The sequence below is a fragment of the Theropithecus gelada genome, chromosome 8 (genome assembly GCF_003255815.1).
Source record: "Theropithecus gelada isolate Dixy chromosome 8, Tgel_1.0, whole genome shotgun sequence".
In the NCBI taxonomy this organism is placed as follows: domain Eukaryota; kingdom Metazoa; phylum Chordata; class Mammalia; order Primates; family Cercopithecidae; genus Theropithecus; species Theropithecus gelada.
Window position 1 is genome coordinate 106,318,392 of NC_037676.1, and position 21,170 is coordinate 106,339,561.

General features: G+C 33.1%; 1 protein-coding gene across 34 annotated transcripts in view; it reads left to right on the forward strand.

Annotated features, from left to right (window-relative positions):
• Positions 1-21,170, forward strand: part of RIMS2 (regulating synaptic membrane exocytosis 2) — a 728,068-nt gene that overhangs the window by 537,769 nt on the left and 169,129 nt on the right. The gene's annotated exons all lie outside the window — the stretch shown is intronic.

Sequence of the window (21,170 nt, forward strand, 5' to 3'; positions counted from 1 at the left end):
ATAAGGCCTCTAATAATGTCTGACAAATCCTACTGAATGTAGGATACTTATCACTCTGTTTTCTATTGCCAGGATTATGCAGGCAGCTTACCTCAAAATAAAATCAAGTCTCTTGAGTACAACTTTTTAAGGGGATCCAAAATACAACACTATTTTGTACCACAACAAAGTACTTCTTGATGTGGAACTATCTTTGCTGGATCACCTATCTCCCCAGCATGTGGGGTTCATCTTCCTCTGATATAGGTCAAAGAGAAAGTTACAGAGGAATCTTTTTCAGACATATATAAGTTATATTAATTTTCAATTAATTCCTTAGATTAAAATTTTCAACATCATTTCTCTCTTTTATGATGAGGGCTATTTAGCTTATATTTACATTTTTTACTTTTTATTTTGATAACAAATGCAAATTATAGAGCCTCTGATTGAGCTATGTGTTTTAACATTAGATCTAGTTGCTGAAGAAAATCATTTAACAAATAAGGGAACTAAGATATAGCAAGGTTATGCAATCTATCCAGGTTCCCATAGCCACTAAGTCATGGAAAGTATTACTTGTAGCTAATTTAGTTTTTCAAATTTGACGTAACTGTGATGAAATCCAAAGCCTCAGACATATAAAGCATATGCTCTCTCCTAAGCTGTGTTCCTGAAATTCCAGTGACACCATCGTGAAGCCCTGTGTGGAATCTAATTGTTAGCCTAGGTTTAAAAAAAAAAAAAAAAACCGTACCATTCACATTCTAAATGGCATTGCTCTCTGAATTTCTCAAGACTTCTGCATTGATAGTTTTAAATAATTCCTACTAAATTTAAAGAAATCTTCTTAGTAACTCACTTTGAAAGCATCTATAGAGCAATGCCTATTAAGCTACTGTCTTTCTAAGAATATTTTCAGTGTACTAGAAAACTTGAAAGAAGAGAGTCTATTTTTAATAAGAGCAGCAAAGGCATATACAGACATGATTTCTAGTTAATCAGTGGATGATTTCTCAGGAGTTTCCCTCAAAATAGAATTTATTATACTCAATGTACTCTTGCATGCCTTTTGTACTCTTTTTATCCCAGCTTGAATGTGTTTCATCTATTCTTGGCAACAATTTAAGGATCAACATATTCTTTCTATAAAATCAACTTTCCTTTTTATTTTCTCAGAAAAATGTGATTTATTAAGTTTAACAGTGTAAATTATGGTTCACCACAGGTCAGCTACCCTTCTGTGAGTTATATAATGATAAATTGGCATAATTATTAATACTTAAAAGTCCAATAATGTATTTATACTTTGAAATTAATATGGATGATTTGATAATGCTTATTTAAACATATGAGCTTTAGTTTTTAAATTCGCTATATTTAATATTTTTAAATGTTCCCAAAAGCAATATTGCTATGAAGATACTCTTTGAAATAGTGGCCCCATAGCATTTCAACAAATAAGGCTCATGCAACAAATAATGTTTATTGGCACAGTATTTATTGGAACTCAAAGCTTATTTCTCTGGAAAAACAATGCTCTTTTTTAAGGAGTGTGTTGTGGCAATACTTCAACAAAATTATCACAAAAATGTCTTACTCCTATTATAGCAGTTATGTCATAATTTTCCATTCTCTTATTTGTCTCCCTGGAATTAAGAAGCAGTGTAATCCATGAGTTGCCCAGATCTCTTCAAATGGAGGCCAGAAGCCTATGATAATCTATTTAACCCATAATAGAATACATTGGGTAGAACAGAGGACAATGTAGTAAAAGAAAGGAAAAGAAAGTTTGTCTACATTTATTGTGCATGCCTGACCCTAGGCACTTTTCACCTACATCCTGTCACTTCTTTCCCAGGCGTCTAGTCTTTTAGGTACCCATTCACAGATCTCAAAGATGTATTGGGGAAAGCAGTTTGATTAAACTAGTTTACATTAAAATATGAATGACAATATAGAGCTTCATTTTTAAAAAAGCCCTTATAAATACAAAATAAACTGAAATTGGTGGACTTATAGGCAGTATTAATAGAAAATATTTCAGATAGTTGAAGTATGTTTGGTCAAGTAAAATACCACTGTTATCTAAACTGTTTATTTCATTTGATTAGTGCTTATGCTCTTCTCAACACTGAGAAGACACATTCAGTGCTAACCTTAAGTATTTTACATTGACATTCAAGGCACAGGCAATGAGGGGAGAAAAGTTGAGGCTTGTTAGAAGTGGTCATATATGAGCTCTTTAAAAATTTAATGTAAGTCAGGAATACTTTTAAGTCTCAAATATCATCAGAATGTGGCAGCAGTGGGTGAGTGGTGTGTTAGAAAGGGCACAGCTTGGAGTCAAGTGGACTCTGCCTAGGTGGCTTGGGGTTAGTTTAACCTCACAGCTTTTTTAATCTATTAAACAAGACTTTGGTATCTATTTTATAGAGTAGTGATGAGGATTAAATGAGATGATGTATATAAGTTGTTTAGCACCTAGTAAATGCTCAATAAATAATGCAGCTAATATTAGTTATTATTTTATAGTAACAACAGCAAATATAATCATAGACAACAGATATGAATCTGACAAGACCAAAAAGAAATGATAAAGAAATGACTAATTTAAGGAAAATGATATCATTGAATGTTCAGATATCATTGAATGTTCCATTTACTCTCAAATAAGGAGATTCAAGCAGCAGAAATCTAAAAGGAAAAATGAAAGTTAGAGGAAAAGAATTTATGAATCTTAAGGGGATATGAAGTTTTTTAATTAAAAGAGACGGGAACATAATGTGTGATGAAAAATTACAAACCAAATTACTGAAATTAAGAAATTATGCTATCACGGTTGACATTAAAGGTGACTGGTCCTTGATGAAGTGATTCATAGACATGCATATGGGTATGGGTGTTTTCAAGTAAATACTTATTAATAGTGATGACATAAATGGACCTGAAAACTAAGACCAAGTTTTTAAAAGGCAAATTTTAAAATGTAGATTAGATAGCCTTGTACATATTATCAAGAAGAAACATGACAATACATGAATTTAGATATAATGTAGACATGAAGAAATAAGAGTTATGTTTTAATTTTATAGCAGTGATAGAAATAAAATACTTGGGGAAAAGTATTTTTCTTAGGGAGAAAAATTGAGTTGCTGTTAGTATGTAACTCAGCCCAGTGACAAAATGAGGTAGATAGAGCCAGGCCTTGTGCCTGCTACAGGAAGAGCTGCTGCAGCATCAGTTCTCAAGCTACCAAGAGAACCTAGTATTCATGTAAAACAGACATCATTGTGCAGGTGTAAGATGGAATCCTCTGATAAATAGAACAGAAGGATATTTATCCTAATAGAAGGATTCTAATAGGCATGATCTCATGGAAGCAGTCTCTATTCTACAAGGTCCTCAGGGAGTACAATAAGATGTTTTAAATAGAAAGTAATGAATGAAGCATTCTTCCTTGGAATAAGCAATCTACTGTTTCATGAACAGAAGTTGGATTCAGATTTTCAAAAAAAAAAAACCCTGCTAGGCATAGTCTAACCAGATATCCAGCAGAATAGTTTTCTATTTTTGGATTAGAATTAAGATCACTTACTCATGATTTTCAACTCAAGCCAAGTCAAGTAATCTTATCTTGTACTGATGAAGATGTCAGAGACTATGCCAGTGGCTGTACCTGGATTTCTTCAATGAAACACATCACTTCTGTAAACTCTTATTTTACTTTTTCATATTTTCCTATAACTTTATTTATTTCTTCATGCCTCAGCAAGCAGGTAACTTCAGGTTCTATAGCAGAATCCCAAGAAAAATATCTGGAAATCAGTGAACTGCTGATATGGGAGCATAAGAGAAAAAAGGACAGCCTACATTACTTGGAAGTATTCTTAAATGCCAGACTAGCCTACGAAACTATGAGAGTATGCTGAGCCCTTGATGATACTGCCACCTGCTATACTCCCCACCTCTCCACCAGCTGAGGATACATTTGACCAAGTATTGTACCCCTTTGATTGCTTCTTGGTCCCAAACCAGGCCACAGTCTTCTAAGCTGTCTAAGTTGCTTGTCCAAGCCAGCCATCCTCCAGGATTTTAATTAATCATTTGATGTGTATGTTTTATTTTTACATCACCCTGTGGTGCTTCCTTTACCAAGTATATTTATGAAGATACATAAACTTAGATTTTGAAATCTAGGTTATTAAACTAGCAAATAAGAGCAGCATTATATAATATAGCTGTAGAAGTGCACGAGGATGCTAATAGTAATCTTATCAAGGCCTGATTAAAGGCTTCAGTCACACTTACAAAATCACCAAATGGTTATATAGCCTAATTAAAAGAGTCATAGTTCAAAATGAAAAAGGATAACATTACATTTTTAAAATCATTTATGTCCTATTTTCCCCCTTCTATGGTTTTTTTAAATTCATGCTTGCAAGGATGGGTTTCTCATTTGTGTGATATTAAACATCCATCAAACTAGCATTTAAAAGTAACTAAAAATTTCTGTATGTGTTTATTTAATTTCTTCCATTATGAGATAAGTAAAAGAAGGAGTGATGTCAAGAGAGAAGGAGCCGTTGGAAGTATAATTTCTTACAACTGGTATACAATATTGTTAATTATTATTACTATTGCAACCACATTTATGGCAGAAATTCTGAAGTCTTGTTTACAGTAATAGAGATATATGGACATTTTGTTAATCACTCTTCAATATATTTTTAGTGATTAGGGTTAAATAAAGACTACAGAGTAGTATTAAAAGTGTAGACTCCATAACCAAACTGTCTAGATTAAAATCCTACCTCTTCTACTATCTGTATGACCTTGGGCAAGTTACTTAACATCCTTGTGCCTCAGTTTCTTATTCTATAAGGTGTGTTAATAATACCTACCTCAGAGGATTGTTTCCTTTTATCTTTTTTTTTTTTTTTTTTTGAAACAGAGTCTTGCTCTGTCACCCAGGCTGGAGTGCAGGGGCGTGATCTTGGGTCACTGCAACGTCTGCCTGCCAGGTTTAAGTGATTCTCCTACCTCATCCTCCTGAGTAACTGGGATTACAGGCACGTGCCACCACACCCAGCTAATTTTTTTGTATTTTTAGTAGAGACAGGGTTTCACCACGTTGGCCAGGCTGGTTTTGAACTCCTGATCTCAAGTGATCCGCCCGCCTCGGCCTCTCAAAGTGCTAGGATTACAGGCATGAGCCACCACGCCCAGCCAGATTGTTTTCAAGATTGTCTACATATAAAGGTAAAACTCTTAGAGCAGAGCTTGATATGTAATAGCAATCAGTAAGCGTTAGCTGTGATATGATAATGATGGTTGTGGTGGTGGTGGTGGTGGTGGTGATGATGATGATGATGAGGATGATAGGAAAGAAGGATAAAAGGAAGAATCACTGTTTCCAACAGCTAACTTCCTCTTACCAAAGCCCTTGGGGGTTCAGGTGTATATTTGTTGTCATCAGGAATCTTGTAGAGATAGTTAAGTATATCTTTAAGGTAATCTTAAAAACAGGTGGGGAGAAAAGGATGAAAAGTTAAAAAAAAAAATGGTACTTTCAAAAGCCTAAAATTGATTTGTCTTTTTTGCCAATCTATCCAAATTTTTGTCTACCCCAAATTCTTATCGTATAGTTTATATTCCCTAGCAAGCTGATTGTATTTAAATTTTAATCTAAATATCTATTGGTATAGATATACCTGTAGGCAGATATAAAATTATATTGTATTTACACATAATTTATACATCTGTGTTTACACATACATTTACTCGTACCCTAAAGCTCTGAACCAGAGAATTTCTGTCCTCTATGATTTAGCTGATAGAAGCAACAACTATTCACTTATTCCTTGCCTCATTGGAAGAAATTCTCATTTATTTCTTTTCTCTCCTGTTACATAAAAGATCTACAGTTAAAAACTTGGTTGTGGCCAGGCATGGTGGCTCACACCTGTAATCCCAGCACTTTGGGAGGCCGAGGCAGGTGGATCACCTGAGGTCAGGAGTTTGAGACCAGCCTGGCCAACATGGTGAAACCCCATCTCTACTAAAAATACCAAAAATTACCTGGGTGTGGTGGCCATGCCTGTAATCCCAGCTACTTAGACGGCTGAGGCAGGAGAATCGCTTGCACCTGGGAGGCAGAGGTTGCAGTGAGCCGAGATCGCTGTACTCCAAAAACTAGGCAACAAGCGTGAGACTCCATCTCAAAAACAAAAGAAAGAAAAAAACCAAAAAAAAAAAAAAAACTCGATGGTAACTAATTTTAATGAAATTTTAGATATTTTATATTTTTATTTGTGATTAATCTTTGATTTTAAAAGTTTCTAGTTTATATTTCTTTTTCCTTAATATCCCATATTAGTTGATTAGGGCTGCTATAACAAAATACCGTAGAAGGGGTGGCTTAAAGAACAGAAATGTATTTTCCCAGTTTTGGTGGCTAGAACTTTCAGGTGTTGGCTAGGCTGGCTCCTTCTGAGGCCTTTCCATGGCTTTCAGATGGCTGCCTTCTTGCTGTGTCTTCACTTTGTGTGTGTCTGTGTCCTAATCTCTTCTTATAAGGACACCAGTCATATTGGATTAGGAACTACCTATGTGACCTCATTTTACCTTAATTACCTCTTGAAAAGTCCTAGCTTCAAGTACAGTCACATTCTGAGGTACTGAAGACTAGGATTCCAGCATAGGAATTTGGGAGGAACACAATTCAGTCTATAACACATCTCTACAAAGTAGCTAATGATTTTTTAAATTAAAACTTTACTGCATTATGAAAGCATATTTGATTATAATGTGAATAGGGATTTTTAGGCAACTAACTGTAGCTGTTTTGCTTTAAACTTTTTATTTTTTTGATTTTACTACTTTTCTCTATTTCTTCCTATTTTTACAACTGCCTTCTCAAATCCTAAGAGATAAAATATTTTGGTTTTGCAAATACATCTTAAAAACTTGCTGTCTTAGCCATGAAAAACCACATTTAAATATGACTCACGTAGCCATAATTTTATGCTGATATTCAAGCATGGATCCCTTTCTTTTATATGTATTTGTGAATTGCTACCTTTTACCATATATTCACATTTAAGCCAGGAAATATAAAAAGACTATTTTAAATTACGAATAAGTCATCCAGTATTGCAGTATTATGTAAAAAAAAAAAAAGTCATCTAAGATGATGAAAACAGCAACTTGTATATTATAGAATACTGTAGAATTATAGCAGAAATTTTAATTTGTCCCTTTTTAGTAACATAAAGTTTCTAAATACTGACAAAAGAAAGAATTGTAGATAAGTTGCATGCAGCTACTTGCAGGTCAATCTGTGGAGAATAGCTGCCATTGCCAAGAATGCAGTACCCTCCTATAATCACTTAAGAATATAAAGGAGAAGCGTTTCCTTTTACCTTCAGCAAAATAAAAAATAATAATAATAACTGTATGACTTCATCTTTGCTTTCATCAAGCCTCCAGAGTTGCTAGCTTGTTAACAGCTAGATATTCTACAGGGAATGAATTATAGTAGACCACAGAAGGGAAAGAGGTCTCGCTTTATAAAATCAGGGAGGATATGGGAAAAGAAGGAAAAAAAAAGTGGTCAAATAGAGCAGATACATTCTTTCCAATCAAATTTCATATAACTGAAAGGATTAAGCATGGAGATATATGTGTATATATATATGTACACACATATACATATACATATATGAAGTAAAAGAATATGGAAAAGAACAGATAGGTGAAAACATATATACCTTCTGAACCATCCATGGCATTACCACATAAAATACATATATTCTGTTTTATATGTGGATTATTTATGTCTTTTATATTAAACTATACACTTCTTGAGAAAGGTGACGATATTATTCATCTTTGTAGTCTCTCAGTAGCATGTACTTTGCCTTGGCCACAATAAGCGCTCAATGGGATTAATTTTAGTGAATGAACATGGACGTGGATGCTGAGAGAAAACTAAAATGGTAGGATAGGATAGTTTGAAAAAGGTTCTAGAGCAGGTGAATTTTAAGCATTTTGTATCAATATAAGAACAAAATATGATTTTTAAAAAGATATAGGTGAATTATTGCATAATAGTCAAAAGCATGTTTCCTAATGGGCATACAATTATTGATTTCCATCTAGAGATAATCATAGTGGAAAGAATACTGAGAAAGAATGGGAAGATTGGGCTTTTAATTTTGGTTATTCCATTCATGTAATAAGACTTTGGATAAGTTGCCCAATAGTTCTTCACAACTCAACTTTTTTCTATCTACAAATTGAAGGAACCTTATAAGCTATAAAGTGTTAAACAAATATGTGGTACTTTGGAGGCAGCATTGAAAAGACCACTATGAATTAACATTTGGGTTTTAATCAGTCTCATCATTAATTAAGTAAATTATTTAATCTCAGAGTCTAGTCTTAAAATTAGATTTGAAATATATTTTCTGTATTTTGTTTCTTTCAATTCTGATGTTTCATTCATTGATTGAGTACTCTCTGATCAGTGTAAGGCTCCCTACTAGACATGTTCTCACAAATGCCTGAATCTATATAATTTTTAATGAACTTGTGGCATAATAACTATGATTTAGAGAATAAATTTATATGTGTAATGTTTCGCATATTTCACATGAAGTAATTGATAATTAAGTTTGAATTGACACTTGTGTAGAAACCTTTAGTCAATACAGTCAGTCATCCAGGGTAACATGGAAACATCCACATCTATAACTTCAATTTAGTTCAACTATTTATAATACAAATGTATCTACAGTTTTGTTATGTAATGGCTTTGTTCATCAGCACAAAATTCAGCTGTAATTTTCTTTAGTTGGAAGGATTACAGATATCATTTATTAGCAAAACAAATATATTGTTTTATTAAACATTTGGAAATTCGATTACTTCTATTGCATCAGTTTTGAAGATTGTAAAATAATACTCCAGTCTGGAAATAATATAGCTAACCTTGAAATATATTTCATATGAAGGAAGGGACTTTGGTGATAACTTCAGAGAATGGAAACATCTCTATAGCACTAGGCGTAGCGAATGGGAGTGTCCATTAATCATAGTTACTTTTTAGTATTTATTATAACATGGGAGGTAGGAGTAATAAAAAACAACTCACAGTTGAACTCCATTCTGATGGATAAATCAAAACTTACTACCTCAATATAACTTCCTGAGTAACAAAGAAATGGCTGTGATTTTATGATTGACCATTTTCAGATCATTTTTATGACTCGGAATGCTTACAAACAAGGCCAGCAGTCTCCAGGGTCCAGTCACATAAGAACATGTTACTTCTTAAGCCCTTTTCGATTTTCTGCCAAAAAAAAATCACCTAAATTTTAAATGAGTTTAAAGGGGTTATTTCAATAGAACATAAAACATGTTTTTATTCAATAGAACACAAAACATGTTTTTCTTCGAGTTAGTTTATATGATATTGTTGTTAAAGTTTTACTTTATTAAAATCCATCCAATTATACTTACAAGCAATGTTATTTTAATGCTGTTTTGTATTCTGATTATTTAGGTCATTTTAGACAGATTTTTCAAAATTTCAAAAAGGGCTGAAAATCTTTATTTTAAGCATATCCCTAAAGTTGAAAGCAATATGAATATTTTAAAAAGAAATAAGTTCTAAACTTGCTTGCCCAGTGTCCCATTAAAATGAATACAAATTATCACTTTTAATTAAAAGTAAAAACAAATTTGATAATAAAAGTGAAAAAAAAGTTTAATGAAAAGAAATAGACCTTATAATAACAAGTTGTATAATCTTAGTCATATTTCTCAATTTTCTCATCTGTGAAATGAAGAAGATAGATTACATTCTCTCTGAGGTCTCTTTTAGCTTTGAAGCTAAATATGGTGAATTTGTGAATGACTCAGTGATGAGTAAATAACCAAATGTGTGGTGCAGCACCAGGTAACTTTCCTGGGCTGTTCTCTTGAACAACAACAACAACAAATGGTTATATGAGTCTTCTTGCCCTCTCTGTTTTTTAAGACATGTGAATTTTTTTTAATTTTTATTTATTTATTTATTTATTTATTTGCGATTTTAGTGGTCATTTAGTGGTCATTGATTATCTTTCTCTTACCTGCAAGTCAAAACTTCATAGCTGGGGTGTTGCTGAAGCTCATCAGCTGTAATTCTGGATTCTGGTTCTGCAACATTAAAGAAGAGAAAATGCCAGAGAAATAACCATGTGAATTACAGTAAAATGAAGGAAATAGTGAGTAAAGAAGGAATAAAGAAAGGAAGGGAAAGGGGATAAAGAGAGGGGAAAAAAGAAAAGGAGAAGAGAATTAAAGGAAGGAGAGAGGGAAAGAATGGAGGAAGGCAGGCTAGCATATCCTTTCTATCCAAGAGTTCACTATCAAATTAGAGAAAGGCATGTACATAAGTAATGATGGTACAAAATAGGCTGTGCTGAGTGATGTAATTTTTAAAAATACACATACAAAGGAAGAATAGCAAAAGAAATATTCATTTGGCTGGGAGAAATCTGGGAATAGAATAGAATAGAACACATGAAGTCAAGGACTTGTCAGGCTCAGGAGAGAGCTTAAACAAAGTTATGGCATTACATGAGCACAAGCCATGTTTAAGAAACAGCTAATAGTTCTTCAGTGTGGAAATATACAACAAATGGGGAGGATATGTATTAGGAGAAAAGAATGGAAAAGTTGACTGGGACAATACTGTGGAGAACTTTGAATCTCTCAGTTAAAAATATAGAATGTTCTACTACATTTTAAATTTTATGGTTATATTCTTCTAAATTTTTTTATATTATTTTAAATACCCATATTATTTTAATGTCTATATCTTATATGTTAATATCTATATATCCATATTATTTTAATATTTTAATATCTATGTTACTTATGTTCTATATTATTTTTCTATATCTTATACAACCCATACAGAATTATGGGTTTGGAAGATTTTTGAGGAAGTTGCTGATATGAACAAATTTGTGCTTTTAGGAGGTAACTCTAATTATATACTTAAGATGCATTTGAAAAGAACATTACAGACAAGGAGTCCCATTAGGAGGTTATTGTAGTAGTCCAAGCAAGAGGTAATTGTTAGTCTTTGTTCCTTCTTTGTCTGTTGGCTCCATCCCAAAAGGTCTTTCTGTAAGCCCAGTTGATACTTCTCTGTCTTCTCACACAGGGAACAAGAGTAGTGGGCCTCTTCAGATTTCCAACAGAATGTAATTATATTTGCCCTATCTCTGAATTTGATAGATCAGAGCAATTCTCAGGCCCCTTCAGGTTTTTTAACATTACGTAGTTATTCAGGCTATTATTTAGCCTTGATTCTCTTCAACACAAATACTTTGAGTTACGCTATTACTTTCTAAAGTACTAATAATTGAAAGGGAACCTTATTTCCTATCTCCAGCTCATATATTTTTGTTGTGTTTCTGCCTGCTTCAGATTCCCAGGGCATTGGTCCTACTGCTATGTTCTCATGTCTTATTTCTGTTGCAACTTTTGGGATGCTAGCTTGCCATGTGATATCTGTAATATCTATACCCTATATCCCAATCATTTAGATATTCTTTAAACATTCATAAAAATCATATAATCCATATAATGTTTAAAGAGGGTCACAAAGGGCCAAGTGCCAGGAATTTTTATGGCTAGTGACAGTTTCTTTATGACTTTTCTTAATTCTAGCTAGATCTTATGGGTTTCTGATTTGAGGGCTTGGAGAAGCATTTAGTCATAATAATAACATAAGGGCTTTCAACTGGGTGCATTGGTTTAGATTAGCAGCAGGCATTTTGCTCTACCCTCTGGGGCTTGGATAGACATGAAATTGTATGTATGTGTCAGAATATTATTAATATATCTAAGGGTCTGAGAAAAACAGACTTTGAGAATACTTGTTGACTGAGGCAGATATTTCAGATGACATGAGTTTGAGCTATTACTGAATAATAAAGGGTTTAAGAATAAATCTAAGACTAAAGCTATTGAAAAAAATATTTATTTTATGTGGTTACATCTATATCAATACACAGCTAAGTGTTAATGTTATATTACATATTATCTGTAAAAGGTTAAAAATCTTAATCTTAAAAAGGTTAAAAATCTGTTTTATCAGATGTGAAAAAGAAAACTATCTATAAGATATTTGAAAGTTGTTTGTAAACCATAAAAAGTAATTAAATTTTAATTATTATTAGTGTTATGGTGATAGATTGTTATAGTCCTCAGTTTAACTTTCCTTAGTATGAAGTATAAACATAATTATAAAAACTAACTGACCGGTTGTGGTGGCTCGTGCCTATAATCCCAGCACTTTGGGAGGTCGAAGTGAGTGGATCCCTTGAGGTCAGGGTTCAAGACCAGCTTGGCCAACATGGTGAAACCCCATCTCTGCTAAAAATACAAAAACTAGCCGAGTGTGGTGGCGGGCACCTGTAATCCCAGCTACTCGGGAGGCTGAGGCAGGAGAATCGCTTGAACCCGGGAGGCAGAGGTTGCAGTGAGTTGAGATCACGCCACTGCACTCCAGCTAACTGAGCAAGACTCTGTCTCAAAAAAAAAAAAAACCTAACTCAAGTAGAACGGTTTCAGGAATGAATAAACCTGAATTTCCAAGGCAGGTTTGGTATTATCCTACTCTAAGTAAATAAACCAATCTAGTGTGAAAGGACAATGCCCTTTTGGTTTTTGTTTGTTTTTTGTGAGACATGCAATTAGGAACCTATTTATAAAGTATTCATAGCCATTTTCATGTTTTTTTCAAGTCAAGGTAAAATTTTTGAGCTTATGGATTAATGATGGTGTATATTTAGTATCATAATCTACAGCTTCTTTTATTTCATCATGGACTATGCCTAATTAATTATCATGGTAAATATTTACTATGTGTAAAGACCTGTGATCTCATTTAAAATTCATATTGGTCCTATTAAGAAGGTATTGTCTCCACAATGTGAATCTAGAAGCAGACTTAAAGAAGAGACTTGCCTAAGATTGTGTAGCTCCTAGTAAGTGGAAGAGCAATTACACACTCATATCTTTCAGCTCTTAATCCCTTGTTCATTATGGTATACTGCCTCTTATCAAAATTAGATGACTATTATGATTTTCATCAATATTGTTGCTTAGGGAATATGTTTATACTATGAGGTCAGAAATTTTTTTCTGATACAGACCAGGAAGAGTTTGCATTCAGGAAAGTGTATCAGTCATGTTTGCACTCAGCTGTTTATAACAAAACACCTGACAAAATTATATGAATAAACAAGGAATTTTACTTCACACAAGAAATCCAAACAGCCTAGGGCTGGTACTGTTACTTAAGACCCAAGCACTCTGTCCCCATCATCACAGAATGCCTACTGTAGCTGTAGGCTTGGGTTTGAACTCCAGTAAGAAAGGAAAAAAAAAGTGAAAGACATATGGTCATACCAGCTATGTTAGCTCACTGTAATCAGAAACACAGTAGCTCTCCCTAAACTCCTCCCCTAGATTACTGCTTATATTTCGGAGATCACACTCATAAAAAATGATCACCTTACATACAAGGTAGAAAATGAAGTTGTTTTGTTTTGTTGTTATTAAAATCAATGTGAATTCTTTTAATAAAGACCAAAGTGGGAGAGGGAATATTGAGTAGGCATTCAGCAGCAACTGCCACGAATAAATAGGTATTAAATATGCTAGTTACCAAAAGGAAAGACCAAGGACCCGTTCATAACCCCCGATAGCTAAATATTTAGATAATATTTGTTTCCATTACATGACTAAGTAATATTTCTTGACTGATTAGAATGGAGGATACTGGGGAAGGAGGAAGCAAAGATAATTCACAACTTTTCTAGGTTTTAGTTGGATATGGAACCTATTGTGCAGGCAACATAAGAGGTACAGGGAGAGCTGGTTTAGGGTGAAAGAATAAATTTGGTTTGGGCTATATTGAATTTGTTGTGCCAACAAAAGAATGTACAGGAGATGTCTTGTCAGCATCTGGAAATACAGGTCTGAAGCTTGGGAGAGGTGAGAATAAGGATTTTATTAGTCATTACTTGGTAATTAAAATGGGTAGATGATGGATTATATCATCCTGGGGTAATATATTATAGTTAAAAGAAGGCTAAAGATGGGAACTTTGAGAAAATGTGATTTAAAATCAGGTTAGGGAAAACAAAGCTGGGAAAGGAGATTAAAAAGTAACACTCAGGGACATAGACTAGAAACCCTGAGTGGCATTATCTCAGAAGTCATTATGGGAAATTTTCAAGAAGAGAGGGGAAAGAAAAAGACTAAAAAGATACCACTGACTGGTAAATTAGGATGTTATTGGGGAATTTTGTTCGGTGGGTTGTTTTTGTTTTTTGTTTTTTGTTTTTTTGAGAAGAGTTTTAGTACATGATAGAATGGCTTAAGAGTTGTTGATTCTCTTGAAGAACATGATAAATTCATTTGTTAAGGGCAAAAGCATAAGCTTTGCAGCTACCTGAGATCTCTAAACCTGGGGTTTCATTGCAGCACTGGCATTTCTATCTCTGAAAACTGAGAAATCGATAGAAGTAAATTAAGATTGTTTCTCAAGGAGAAGCTGATTACTAATAGACATTGAGTTCCCACAAAGCCAAGCCTTAGGGAAAGTCATAATTGACTACTGGCAGTAATTCTTCCTCTGTAAATTCTCCAGGAAAAATTATTCACCTCATAAATTTCCTTCACATCAAGCAACAGCTGGTTCGTTTGTAAGTCTTGGCATACATGCTAATGGCTACCCTTTCTTTGACTGCAGCTTTTTACTTTAAGCTGTTCTTGCTATTTCATGTTTCAAAGACTTCTCTGGATGAGTCTGTTTCTAGATCTCTAGAATGGAGAAAATACCTTCTTCACAGATCCAATGTGAACTTTAAACGAGATCATAGGTCTTGATACATAGTAAATATTTATTGTCCCTTACTCATTCTCTCCTCAGGAGTCTTAGTGAGCCCTGTAAACAAAGCCTGTATTCCTAAACCCCACAACCAGTGGTATGCCCAACTGTCTGTTCAGTGACCACTTGGTAATTTGAAATCTGCCATAATGGGAGTATTTATATCATGGAAATCAGAAAACTCCATAAATTGGAATTTTTTTCCCCAGAAAGCTAGTTGTTAAACATTTACTGTTTAACAGCACTGCCTATACCACAGAGAATGAAATAATTAGGTGACTAAACCCTATACAGCTATCAATGTAGTATCTTGTGCACTGATTTGGTACTTCATAATGGAATAATGCTTCAGTATATAGCCCAGATAAAGCAAATCATTCCATTCATTCATTTGGATCATTAAACGTTCATTGAGTTCCTTCTAAATGCCAGGCCCAGATGTAGATAATAAGATTACTGAAATCAACAAAAGTCATTATCCTCTGGGAGTTTATAATCTAGTGGGGTGGGTAGATTACAAATAGATGGATAAATAGCTAGATAGATGATTGATACGTGGATGGATGGATAGACAAGGGAGAAGTACACATAATACCACATGATAAAACTATATATATAATATATAGTTTTAATAATAAAGGCATGAGTAAAGTAGTTGAGGATTATATAGATATAATAAAGGCATGAGTAAAGTAGTTGAGGAACATTCGAGGCAGTTATTAATTCTCTTCGAAGGAGTTAAGGAAGACTTCACAGAGGAAGTGACATCTTAAACTGTGCCTCAGAGGATGACTAGACCTATTTAATGGAGAGGGTATTGAGTATGGCTCATCCTACCTAACTGTACTTCCTTCTGACTCCAGCTGTCACAAAGGCCACCTCATAAGGTTTGGGAGAATTAAATAAAATAATCCACATATATTACTTACAACAGTACGTTTCACAGGGTATACAAATAATAATTGTAGCTATTTTAATTACTATACCAAACTGAAGAGGCCATCAGTCCTGAAGACCAACAAGGGAGAAAATTCAGTGCCTCAGTCTCCAGTGAAAATTTTATATACTTGACTCCCCTCCAGACTGAGGCATGCTGTTCATTAGGCTCAGCTTTACTGCAGACTCCTTCCTTTTGAGCTCTGCAGCTATCAGAAATCTTTCAAGCTGGGATTTCATTTGCAGAATTTTGTTTACAAGACTAAATCTTAAATAAGTCCTCCAATGTCTTTGGCATTTTCTCTCTGCCTTCTCCTCCCAATTTTAGACCATTATCACACAATACCTTCTTTAGAAGTTATAGCTGAACAAAATTATCTCTGACAAGTACATTTTTTATACAATTCAGCATTCAGATCAGGCACTGATAAGAGCCTTGGGTAGGACAGAGAAAAACATCATCTTGAAGTAGCTCGTCAAAGAAAAAGTACCTGCAATTGTGTTACTATCAAAGAGCAACAACTGTTTTCTTTCTATTATTATATGAAATAAAAACAAGATGACAAAAATGCACATGGTTATTTAATGACTGCAGTGCCAGAATTCCCTCTGCCCTCTTCTTTCCTCTACCTCGCCTAGACTGATATCAAGAGCCCTGCCCAGAACTTCAGCCTAACTTTTATCTTCCAAAGATTATGTTTGCCTGTTTTCTTCCCCACCCGTGCCCCCCCGGTCTTTTGATTAGCTCAGTATTTCCTTCTTGAGTATGATATTCAGGTATCCAGGTACTTCTTGATAGCATAAGACTTGTTTTTCTTCAAAATTGGGCTTCTATATTATCCAGTATTTTGCTATAATTAAATTTTTGATTATTGTTTTTGAGACAAGTGATATTTAAGGACATTCATAATCCTGCCTCCATCTTTGTCTGAAGATCAAACAACCAGAGTTCTTGAGGTGCTTTAGCAAAATCAGAGTTGGAAATGGCCTAAGAACTTCAAATGACTACTGGAGAAAATGAAACTGATTTTAGAAATTGTAATTTATTTTTTAAGTATATCATTCTAACACTTTAATAATAGCCTTCTTTTCAATAGAGCTCTGTAGGTACACTGTTACTCTCCACTGATGTTAGATATATAGGAAGAACATTAACTTTTCCAAGCCACTTAGGAACTCTTTAGAGTCTGGAACATCCTGAAGAACAATCATTTCCTGTAAATTTTTCTAGTTCATGATCTTCTTAATAGTAATGTACAAAACATTAAAATGTTGTCCGGAAAAACTTCTTTACTCTCTTCCAAGATTTTAATGATCTTTAATCGGAGCACAGTTTTCAGCTAAGATCATGTTATTGTTCTTTGTTTTTGTTCCATTAAAGAGAATGATTAACAGGCCATTCATTGTTCATCCATCAGCTATATTGTAATACATGCTAATTATTTAAAACATTATGTATTGTATAGTGCCAAAACAACACCAACCATTTCCTAAATAAATAAATTTACTTACATTCGTAGCTCATTACCTTGGTATAATAACAATTCAGCTGCTTTTCTCTCGTTGTTGAAGTATAGAACTTTTGTTTATCATATTTTAGGAAAAGTAAAACTACATTTATCCATTTTAAGTGTTGACTCTATTATTAAGTCGTTTAGTACTTAGATTTTTGGGGGTGGGAGTTGAGTTGTATATGTGAATAAGTTAAATTCTAAATATGTTCAAAATGTATTCTTCTGAAATTTTATTTATTAAAAATATTTTTCATATTCTTTCTCACTGGCCAGATTTCTCATTTTTAAAAGCTTATGTCTATTTGTAATGGAAACCTGAGCTAATCCCAATGGTAAACATGCTCAGTGGCTTAGAAGTCAACAGAGAAATACATTTGATGAAAGCCTTGAGTAGATAGCAGAATCATCATTAATCACCATTAAACTAGAGCCTTTAGCTAATTTCTATTCTTTCTTTATATAAACTATTCCATTCAGTGTCCTTCTATTTAATGACCTTCTGCTTTAGGCATTGGAAATAAGCTTTTGCTATTTGCTAAGCATACTATTATGTATTTTGAATATATATTTTGAATATATTTTTCTCAAAAATTCTTAAACTGGAGTGTATTCTTATCTTCCTAGTAAGAAGGCTAAAACTCATAGTTTAAATTAAATTAAGTTAAATCTTTGACTCTTAGGTGCTAAGAGACACACAAAGGTGAGGAAGATACTGTGCTGTCCTTCAGGAGTTTGTAGTCTAATGGGGGTTTGAAAATTAAACATGAACACGTTTATATACACATGCACACATTTATGTATGTATATATAGATAGATATAGATATAGGGCTAGATATAGAGATAGATATAGAGATAGATAGATAGATAGATAGATAGATAGATAGATAGATAGATAGACAGACAGACACAGCCCTATGACAAGAGGTCATGTGTGATGAATTACACACACTGTCTCTTGTCGTAGGGCTGTGTGTGAATAAAAGGCATAAAACCTTTACACTATTATAATGCTGTGAAAAAAGGCATAAAACTACAATATGGGGAATCTTATCTTTCCTTAAATTTTGCATATCTAAAATTTTAGCTCAGCAAACTGGATGATCTGAGAAGTCTCAGATAAAGATATGCACAGTGCACACCATGCTAACCTGTCTTTTAAAAGCTAAACAAATTAAAGCCTGTATGCAGCTATGAATCATAGCAACAAGACTAGACATCATGACAGACCTAAAAAGACAAAGCCTAGAGTAGACAAAATCAGAATCCTAACTACTGAAATTGAAAAGCCAAATAAGTAGTTAGGTTTCAGATATGAAAGAAAAGCAAATTGGACAAAAACCAATCAGGAAAGCAAGGGATACATGAGTACCTAGTGGCTTTGGATGTCAGGATAAGGTTCTAAGACAAATATTAAAAATAAGACATGTTCTATGTCGGCCAAGAAGTGTCATATATTTCCTGCTGAGATAAAGATATTCTTCATCCTGCAGTTGGGAATCAGTATTTCCCTATTAGGTGATAGGATATGGATGAACCTGGCCAAATGGGGAAGGCGAAGCCTGAGGACATACTAGGAGTCAGTAGTAAAGTTGGGTTTAAAATTTTAATTTTGTTTTATAAACATATTTTCTGAAGCAGATCTCTTGGATATATGTAAAAATAATTATGTTTTTGTAGCTTAGAATAGTCTTAATATATTTATTAAATATTTCTACCTAATATTCTTTAGCTAAAGATAGTCCTGAAATTTACATAAGCCAGTATTTGGCTACTATTTAATCATCATCGTCATCATTATCATTGTCATCATTTGTCATCACTTGTTATGTGTCAGATATTGTGCTAAGTACTTTACACACATTGTCTTGCTTAATCCTTGCAGCAAGCCTTGGAGATAGGCACAATTATTATCCATATTTTAACAGATGAAAAACTGAGACTCATAGAAGCAATTGATCCAAGATCACAAACCTAATAATCTATGTAGCCAGAATTCAAATGATTCAGTCCCATTCCAGAGCATTGGCTCTTAATGATTACATTATTGCCCTTACTACTGCCAGAGTTAAAACTTACAGTTTTCCATTTGAATTTAGATGATATAATAATCCCATGAGCAAAAACAAATAAGAAATATATTACCAAAACTGCTTTCATATTCAATAATAAATTACTTTAAAAGAAAGAATAGCAGCTGTTTTTCTTTTTTATTATAAATTATAAGAATCAGAGAAAAGTCCCCCATATGCAGTATAGTATCTATTGAACAATTTTATAGCTTTGAAAAATTTCTTAAAACTTTGATTTTTGTATGAATAAATGCCCAAAAAAAATAAGTAAAATGAAATCTTTCCACATATACCTTACCTTGAGATCACATTTACTTTCAATACATTTTGTGAAAATATATATAGATATGTCATTTATTGTATTATATAGTATACAATATATTATTATATAGTGTACATATTGTATATATTATATAGACAGATATAACATGGATAATGTTGATACCATTCATTTAAATGCTATTCTAGGCAATGGCTTTCATCATTGTCATTTAAGGCAAAATGGTATTTTAAAATGACTTTATTTGAAAAATAATATTATGATCTAAATTGTCTTTGAATAAATGCACTGTATATTAATAATATTTCTTTTAAAATTAAACCCTCTGGCTCTATTTAAATAAATATTTCCTGGGAAAAAGCAGCAATTTTTAGAAGAATTTAATTGTATGCTTTTTGATAATTGAGAGTTTATCTAACAAGATAGAAAGTTAAAGTGGACTAAGAAAGGCTAATTCTCACCTAATTTGAATATATGTTGCTAGATTAATGGATTTAACTAAAATTTTATGGAACCTTAGATATAATTTCTTTACGTTTGAAGAAGAGTCAACTTTTAAAATGGATAGCTAGATACTGAGAGGTTTTGGAAAAAAAAATATCAACAGATAACTTATATCGAATTTACTGTTTATGCTCTGTTGCCACTCAATTTATCTTGGTCAAAATGTTTATATCTATCTAATACTTGCAATGAATTGTCATTCGTGGGGGATTGTTTATTAGGTAATTATTCTCTAAGACATAGCAAGTGGTTGATATAAAATAATCATCTTTCTAAGGCTTTATGGAATTTGCTAATATCTGTGATTAGAAAATTCTTCTTTGCAAAATTAACTAGTTAAGAGTGTTTCAGCATTAAGTTTGAAGCACATCTAAACAAATCAAAATCAATTAGTAGATAATCTCTTAACCCAGTAATAGTCATCTTTGATGTTTATAGTAAGAATACTGTTGTATCACCAAGTTGTAATAATACCGTAATACTACAGGCTACATTTACTTACATTATGCCAGATACCACATATGTCTTAGTTCTAGGCCTTGCAAAAAAAAGATATTATTATCCATTTTTTTATAAGAAGCCTTTTACAGATTAAATGATTTGCTCAGATTTAGTCAACTAGTGAGAGTTTTTCTTACTTCAGGTTTCCAGACTCCAAAGTCTATCCTTTTTACATCTCAACAAGACGACTCTTAGCAAATGATTTTTTTGTTGTCAGAATAAAGTTAAATTTTGTCCATTAGTTTTTACATTAAATGTATTTTATGAGACTAGGTCATTAACGTAAAGCATTTACGATCGTTTTTAATTTACCAGAATATTTGAACACCCAAGAATACCCTGCAACCCTGGCTGTGCCAGTTAACTATCTGATTATTTCAATTCCAGGAAGTTTGAACTATTGTAAATAATAATGACTTTTTCT